Source organism: Chionomys nivalis, chromosome 11, assembly GCF_950005125.1.
Source record: "Chionomys nivalis chromosome 11, mChiNiv1.1, whole genome shotgun sequence".
Lineage (NCBI taxonomy): Eukaryota > Metazoa > Chordata > Mammalia > Rodentia > Cricetidae > Chionomys > Chionomys nivalis.
The window spans coordinates 75,851,848-75,861,250 of NC_080096.1; the positions used below are offsets into that span (position 1 = coordinate 75,851,848).

The window sequence follows — 9,403 nt, forward strand, 5'->3', positions numbered from 1 at the left end:
TTGCATTACTTAAGTCTTTCCAAGGCATGCGCTGGTACAACACAAACGTTTCCTGTCGAACTAGTCTAGCATCCAAACATCATGCACAATACCTGTTGACAGAAGTGCACTGCACCCACTCCCACCTCAGCCCTGCTCATTTGTGTATGATATTTGGAGCATCTGGAGGAGTGAGATAGTATTGGGAAGAGGAGGGAGGAGGAAACAGCGTGAGTGTCTGGCCAGGAGGTCAGCCAAAGTTGTGTGGGCAAGCCTGAGCATGTCATTGGTGCAAAGCCAAGCATAGTTGATGTTCTTTAATAGAAACATCTGGTGGAAACGCATGATGGGATCTTCATCAGCCTTGAGCTGGCCTACAACCATGCTGATGATACAGTTATCTTGTGTAGGCTGATGGTCCTGCGCCATGATGCTATGCTGGATTTTCTGGAACGGAAGGCTAGACAACTTCTCCACAATGGCAGCTTTCCCCTGCAACTGCTGTCCTTCCCATGTAAGGCATGATGCATCAAGTAAATTGCACCTAATTGGGTTCTGTCCTTATCAAATACTTGGTAGTAATGCTGAATAAAGCTGGATCCAATCTGCTCCCAAATTGGCTTGTCTCCCATCCTGGAGAGTTACCCACCTCACCAAGACCCGTGGGGCTGGCAGGATGGCGACAGAGGCAGCGGCAACCCAGTGCAGTCTGTGACTGACTCTTTGGTAGAGTTTTTGGGGTCGCATATGTATACTATTATATCATCTGCAAATAATGAAAGTTTAACTTCTTCCTTTCCAATACGAATCCCCTTGATCCCTTTATGTTGTCTTCTTGTTATTGCTAGAACTTCAAGCACTATATTGAAGAGGTATGGAGAGAGTGGACAGCCTTGTCAAGTTCCTGATTTTAGTGGGATGGCTTTGAGTTTCTCTCCATTTAATTTAATGTTAGCTGTCAGCTTGCTGTAAATAGCTTTTATTATAGTTAGGTATGACCCTTGTATCCCTAATCTCTCCAAGACCTTTATCATAAAGGGGTGTTGAATTTTGTCAAATGCTTTTTCAGCATCTAATGAAATGATCATATTTTTTTCTTTCAATTTATTGATATGATGGATTACATTGATAGATTTTTGTATGTTGAACCAGCCCTGCATCTCTGGGATGAAGCCTACTTGATCATAATGGATAATTTTTCTAATGTGTTCTTGGATTCGGTTTGCCAGTATTTTATTGAGAATTTTTGCGTCGATGTTCATGAGTGAGATTGGCCTGTAATTCTCTTTCTTGGTTGAGTCTTTGTCAGGTTTTAGTATCAGGGTAGCTGTAGCTTCATAAAAGGAATTTGGCAATGACTCTTCTGTTTCTATATTGTGAAATACATTAACGAGTATAGGTATTAGCTCTTCTTGGAAATTCTGGTGGAATTCTGCATTGAAACCATCTGGTCCTGGGCTTTTTTTGGTAGGAAGGTTTTTGATAACAACTTCTAATTCTTCGCAACCAATAGGTCTATTTATATTGTTCACCTGGTCTTGGTTTAACTTTGGTATATGGTACTTATCTAAAAAAAATGTCCATTTCTTTTACATTTTCCAGTTTTGTGGCATACAGTCTTTTGTAGTAAGATCTAATGATTCTCTGAATTTCCTCTATATCTGTGGGTATGTCCCCCTTTTCATTTCTGATCTTATTTATTTGCATGTTCTCTCTTTGTCGTTTGATTAGTTTGGATAGAGCTTTGTCGATCTTGGTGATTTTCTCCAAGAACCAGCTTTTTGTTTCATTGATTCTTTGGATTGTTTTCTGTGTTTCTATTTTGTTGATTTCAGCCCTCAGTTTGATTATTTTCAGTCTTCTACTCCTCCTGGGTGAGTCTGCTTCTTTTTTTTTTTTCTAGAGCTTTCAGGTGTGCTGTTAAGTCTCCAATGTGTGCTTTCTCCGTTTTCTTTAATTGGCGACGTAGTGCTATGAACTTTCCCCTTAGCACTGCTTTCATTGTGTGCCATAGGTTTGAGTATGTTGTCTCTTTGTTTTCATTAAATTTGAGGAAGACTTCAATTTCTTTCTTAATTTCTTCCTTGACCCAGGTGTGGTTCAGTAGTTGACTGTTCAGTTTCCATGAGTTTGTCGGCTTTCTGGGGGTAGCATTGTTGTTGCATTCTAACTTTAATCCATGGTTATCTGATAAGACACAGGTGGACACTGATATTTTTTTTGTATCTGTGGAGGTTTCCTTTGTTACCGAGTATGTGGTCAATTTTTGAGAAGGTTCCATGAGCTGCAGAGAAGAAGGTATATTTTTTTCCTATTTGGGTGGAAAGTTCTATAGATGTCTGTTAAGTCCAATTGCTTCATTACCTCCATTAATTCTCTTAATTCTCTATTAGGTTTCTGTCTGATTGACCTGTCCATTGGTGAGAGAGGTGTGTTGAAGTCTCCTACTATTAGTGTGTGTGGTTTGATGTCTGCCTTGATTTCTAGTAGTATTTCTTTTACATAAGTGGGTGCTTTTATATTAGGGGCATTGATATTCAGGATTGAGACTTCATCCTGATGAATTGTTCCTGTTATGAGTATAAAATGTCCATCTCGATCTCTTCTGATTAATTTTAGTTTGAAGTCAGTTTGTTAGAAATTAGTATGGCCACACCTGCTTGTTTCTTAGGTTCATTTGCTTGAAAAACCTTTTCCTAACCTTTTACTCTGAGCAGATACCTGTCTTTGTGGTTGAGTTGTGTTTCTTGTAAACAGTAGAATGTTGGTTCCTGTTTTCGTATCCAATCTCTTAGCCAGTGCCTTTTTATAGGTGAACTGAGTCCACTGATATTATGTGATATTAATGACCAGTGGTTGTTGACTCCGGTTATTGTTATTGTTTTTGGTAGTAGAGTTTGTGTGTTTCCCTTCTTTGAGTTGTGCTGTTGAAGGGTCGCTCGATGTCTGAGTTATTGTGGGCAGTGTTGGCAATGTTGGATCCTTGGATTGTGATTTTCCTTCTATTACTTTCTGTAAGGCTGGATTTGTGGCTATATATTGTTTAAATTTTTTCTTATCCTGAAATGTTTTGTTTTCTCCATTGATAGTGAATGATAGCTTGGCTGGGTATAGTAGTTTGGGCTTGCATCCATAGTCTCTTAGTTTCTACAGTACCTCTATCCAGGACCTTCTGGCTTTTATGGTTTCCATAGAGAAGTCCGGTGTAAATCTGATAGGTTTACCTTTATAAGTTACTTGACCTTTTTCCTTTGCAGCTTTTAATATTCTTTCTTCAATCTGTATGTTTTGTGTTTTGATTATTATATGGCAAGGGGATTTTTTTTTTGATCCAGTCTATTTGGTGTTCTGTATGCTTCTTGAATATTCAAAGGAATATCTTTCTTTATGTTGGGAAAGTTTTCTTCCATAATTTTGTTAAATACATTTTCTGGGCCTTTGAGCTCTAATTCTTCTCCTTCTTCTATCCCTATTATTCTTAGGTTTGGTCTTTTTATTGTGTCCCAGATTTCCTTAATGTTTTGTGATGAGAATTTGTTGTATTTGCTGTTTTCTTTGATCAGTGCATTTATTTTCTCAATGGTGTCATCAGAATCTGAGATTCTTTCTTCCATCTCTTGTATTCTTGATTATGCTTGTTTCTGTAGTGTCTGCTTGTTGACCTAGATTTTCCATATCCAGCCAGCCCTCAGTTTGTGTTTTCTTCCTTGCTTCCATTTCAATTTTCAATTCTTGAACTGTTTTCATTACCTGTTTGATCTTTTTTTTTCATGGTTTCCCAGGGTATCATTTACGTATTTACTCATTTCTTCAAACTTTTTGTTATACTTCTCATCCATTTCTATAAGGGCATTTTTTTTACATGCTTCATAAAGTCAATTTCTATTGCTTTCATAAAGTCAATTTTTTCCCCTTCTTCTGGATTAGGCTGTTCAAGTCCTTCTGTTGTCAGATCATTGGGTTCTGGTGTTTTCATGTTGGTTTTTAGATTGATGGAGGAATTCTTGCCTTAGCGCCTGCCCATCTCCTCCTACAAATGCTATCCAATGGGTCTTCTGAAACAGGATCAGGTTCCTTTGCTGGCCAGGGACCTCGCTGACAAAAGGCCTACCTTTCTGCTACCAAAGCAAAGGAACTCCTGCCTGCCCTTTGCCCCCAGAACCCATCCCAGCACCCAAACAGGCTGAGTTGGCTGATCCTGCGGCCCAGTGGAAGGGAGGAAGAAGGGAGGAGGTTCCTGGGTGCAAGCTGGGATGGGCTAGAGAGAGAGAGGTCCTAGCAGAGAGGAGCAGCCCCTGCAGAATGATTGGGGAGCCAAGGGGGTCGGGGAATGTCTGTGTTCTGTTTCCTGGCTCCTGCCGCGGGTCAAGAACACACTCACCACTCAGATGGGTCTTCCAGAACAGGACCAGGTTCCCCGTTCACAAGGAACCTCGCTGACAAAGGGCCTACTTTTCTGCAGGCAGGCTACCAAAACAAAGGAACTCCTGCCACCCTTTGCCCCAGCACCTGTCCCAGCACCCAAACAGGCTGAGCTGGCTGATCCCATGGCCCCGCGGAAGCCCTAAGCTTATTTCTATTTCTCAATAAAAGGAACAAATGAAGCTAGCTATATTTTTCTTCTGACTTTCACCTTGAATACAATCACCAGTGATGCATCAACCATCTTATGATGATAATTTAGCAAATATTAAGAAAAAATAATTATTCATACATAGGCAGACATTAATCTTGACACTGTATGGTTAAAATTTACCCTAACACCATAACTATATTTCACAGTTATTAATAAGTGATCTAATAGATAGGCAAATCAGAACTTCTTCTATGTGCATTGAAACACAGCCTTAATTTACAGACAGTGCCAGCACAGCACAATAGCTATCATATAATACAACAACTATCATAAAATAAGAGCGTCATATAACAACACATTTGGAAACGCTTTTTTCCCAACTCTGCCACTTAGCTTTTAAGCAGGAATGCTCTTCTGTATATTTTATTGCTGCTTAGATTTCCTTCTTTTTAATTAATGAATGAATTTGTGTGTGTTTGTGTGTGATAAGCATATAAATAAATGTTCGGCATAGCATGAATGCCCACATGTTTCACATGTGGATACTTATGTGCTTAGCACTTTGATGACTTCTTTCTTTCTCTATTTTAGTACCTTTAGACAGGATCTCTCACTTAACCTGGTTGCTTGTTCTTTTAGCTAAGCAGGGCTGGCCAGGCATCTCTTGAAATCTACCTATCTCCATCTAAGAGTGCTAGTGTAGCAGGCAGGTACAGCCCTGCCTGGCATTTCCTTGGCTTCAATTCTCACTAAGCCACCTCCCCAGCCCTTATTTGTTTATTTTTTCCTTGTATAAACAAATTCTGAAGATAAGCTACAGTGAAGAAGGTTGTGTGGGAAAAGGAGATACAGAAAGACCTATCAGAAAGTAAAAGGACACACATACACCATTAACAAGAGCATGCCATTGGATAGTCTTACACTTATTTTGCAAAATGAGAAAGATTTGATGACTTCTGATTCAGTGTTCATCAAAAAACATCCCATGAATCACCAGTATATGACTTACTCCTGGGGCTTGATAAATGCAAACCTCTGTTCCACCCTAAGTGCTAACCTCAGGGCTGAGGCAGAGTACCAATGGCTGGCATTTCAAATACCTTTCTCTGTGCCTGATGATTAAGAACCATTGCCGAGTTCAGTTTTCCTTGTTGCATTTTCTGATTCAACAGAGAATGAATTCATGCTGTGTCCTATAGAGTATTCAAACAATATAACAAGCATGTTTTAAAGCATTGTTTAAATTGACTTTAGAAGATTAAGAGTTAAAGCCCCAGTACAGCTGGCATCCCAGAAGCTCCTGAAGAGGAGCTGAAATTTAATGACGATTGTTAGACTGCATTACAGAAACCGGCACCCTCTTTTGCTGGAGCTGTTCAAAGTGTTGTCAAAATACTCTCTGTGCATATGTGTCAGTGCGGATGTGTTTGGACACACTCCTGCCTGAGTATAAATATATGCATGGCCACATATGGATGTGCACGTGGCATGTGTATGCTCATGTGCTTAGAATATAATGCACAGTTCAATACTAAATGTGTATTTTATACACCTACATATATTACCAATGCATCCTTTTTAGAACATTTGGGTTCTCATACATGCATACACAAATAAATATACATGTCTCCCTCTTCTATAGTATTTAAGGTGGAGTTGTGAAAAGGAAACAGCAGTCATATTCATTACAGATTCTTGATATGTGAGGAAATAAAAAATTTGGATTATGTATATAGGTTAGATATATGTCAAGAACTTTATGTAATTTTTTAAAATACCTTATGGTAAATTTTTTTGTGGTACAGATAATAGTAGATATCTAAAGTCATTACTACAGATAGCATTTTGGTGTTCTTGCAAAAGTCATATCACTTCCATAGGCATTAGTTTCTGCTTTTCTTCTTCAGTCTTACCTACAGAACATTATAGGTCTATCCCTCACTCTTTTTAAACTACTAATTTTCCTTTTATAATAGCTGCTATATTGTTAAAGTCTGAGAGATAGTCTAACATGTAATGATGATGATAATCGTGGTGATAGAGATGGTGAGGCAGATGACAGTGGTGATAGTGATTATAGGAACAGGGATAAAATGAAGATGCAGGTGAGGATGACACTAACATTTATTGCATCTTCATTTTGTGACATCACTTTAAACTGACTCTACATTGATCATTTTACTTAGATCTCACAACAAACCTTGGTATATAATATAAGATAATATTATAATATTATACTTCCGAGTATATCATAACATGATTTATACAAAGCAACTCAAATACAGGTATACCAGTCTCCGACCCATCTAAAGGATCAGAGAAGAATATTGCTCAATAATGAGCCATAAGCTTATAAATTAGCAGAAAAGTGTTTTTTAATTATTTTTGAAATTCTTTCTAAAAAGTCTTATGTGTAGAGAAAAACATAGTAGACAGGAGAATCTGGTTTAGGATTAAAAGCATAAAGACAAATTTTTATACTGGAATGAATCATAAAATCATCTGAATGGTAGTATTAAATAATTTATCATAAGGAGATAAAGCATCTTGTTCATGGTGGTAAACAGGTTATATAGTAGCAATGAAACTAGATCCCCAAGTCCCTTTTTCTAGGTCCAAATCTCTTTTCTAGTCTGAGGAAATGAGTTTAAGGTTATCATTTGGTGTATGTTAACAGTGAATAAAAACAATGGAAAACAATGGAACTGTCTTCCACACAAACAATAGTTATGACTGTTAAGGTGATTTCTGAAAGAATACAGTTGGTGTTTCTGATTTCTATCTTTTTGCAGCATCAACAGACAGAAAAGGGGACACCAGCCTGAAACACCATGGAGTGCTTTTCCCTAGGAAGCTATGATATGTAGCCTTCCTGGGCAAATTGCTTTGTTCCTTAAAAGTGCCCCTCCTTATAATTAAAAATTAAAAGGTTTTTCAATGAAATAATTTCATTCTTCTTACTCCTGCTCCACAGCCTGTGGCACCAGCTAAATTTCAAATTAAATAATTCAACTACAATATATCACATTTAGTGTCATGCTTCCAATTGGCTGTAAAATCAGGCCAACTGAACACCATACCTGTGGTTGTCACCTACTAAGAAAGTAAAAGGTGTGTGATTCCCTTAATGAAGGCTTGCTATGTATTACCTCATTTTTGTGTCTTTCTCGGTCTGAGGAACAAAAGTGTGTGTTTTTTTAAAAATCCATTTTGTCTCTCCTTTTGTCCCTTTGTTCTCTCTCTTTCCTCTTTGATCATAAACTTCCTTTTAAAAAACAGAATTCTCTATGTTGCTGTGCTCTGCTTACTTTCAACACCTGCTTACTTTCTTAGGCAAAGGGACACATTATAACTCTCCCCATGCCTTGCACACAGGGAGATAGCAGGTACTTTGGATTAAGAGACTGTGCTGAGTCAAATTCTGTCTCTCTCTGGGGCTGCTTGCTTTCATCTGGCTTAGGTTGCTAGTATCTCAGAATCATTATTTCATTTAATAGGTGATATTGGTACAGCATCTCTCCTCACTAACGGTGCTTTTCTGGGAAGCCGGCATGGTAGCCAGGAGAGCTGAGGGAAAGGAGACTATGTGGGGTAGAGGACATGGGTGTGGCCAATATAGGTATGATTCTGAGCTCATATCCACACCACTCTGCATATCACATATTTGTGTCTGTTCTTGGATTCTCAAGAAAAGCACACTGGGGTCGCAGAAGAATTGCAGGGACGCTCAGCTAGAGTTACTAGTTATTAAGGACAGGTTAGTTGGATATTGCTGATAGAGAGAGAATTGGGGAAAATTTTCCCCATAAATCAAATATTCAATTTCACTCCTGCAAATGGAAAATATTCTTTTTTCTTGTGTTCTTAGTATCCCTGTTTTTTACAGGATGGGTATTTACTTCTTTGGTTAGTATATTTCCTTTTCTTTTATAACAATTACTTTTCCTCTTGATTCTAATCTCTATATTGTGCTGGAGATTAAATTTAAGATTTTGAATATTCCAGGTGAATACTCTATCCCTCAGCTACATCCTTCCCTTCTGCTTCCTGACTCTGAAGTATCTTTAGTGAGCTTGTCTAACTCCTGTGTATTCAGCAACCTGTGTATTACACTTGGGTACCTACCACATTCCTTTATTAGTAAGATCAGAGGGTAATATGGGTCCATCTGGGAGTAAAAATAGCTAACGTGTGAAATGGACCAATGCTGTCAGTACTGACTTTTTTCAAGACCCATATTTCAAATTATCCATTACTCATAAATGTGCAATGACTGATCTTCATGACTGCATTGATGTTTCTGTTTCTAACTTTCTTTCATGCTTGTTGGTTTGCTTGCTTTCTTCTTTCCCTCTTTCTTCTTTTCCTTCTTCTTCCTCCTTCTGCTCCTTCTCCCCCCTTTCCTGGTCCCCTTCCTTTCCTTATTCCTCCTCCTCTTCTTCTCCTTTTCCTATGTTCACGGTGATAAACAAGATTCTACCCAGGAAAATTTCAAACTTGTGAAAAGGAATTAGAGAAAATTGAGACTTAGGTGTTGTGTCATACACCTATAATCCCAACATTCCAGGAGCAAAGGTATATAGATCTTTGAGTTTGAAGTCAATTTGGTCTACAGGAAAAAGTTCTGAAATAACTCAATTAATTAGCAAAGGAAACTGTTGAAAGCAGGAAGCAGATGAAGGTATAATTGAAAGGGGAAGCCATTTTCCAGCAGCAGAACTTGGCAACTTTGGTCATGTGGTTCTTTATTTAGAGTCAAAGATATACGAAAGGGGTTATAAAATTTTCCTCCATGACTAAGGACAGCCTCTTAGGCTAGACATGTGTCATGGGTGACTGTGAATGAAG

At 38.3% G+C, this 9,403-nt stretch overlaps 1 pseudogene; it reads right to left on the reverse strand.

The window, feature by feature from the left end:
• Positions 1-229: 229 nt before the first annotated feature.
• LOC130884454 (nuclear transport factor 2-like) lies at positions 230-640 on the reverse strand (annotated as a pseudogene).
• Positions 641-9,403: the final 8,763 nt, after the last annotated feature.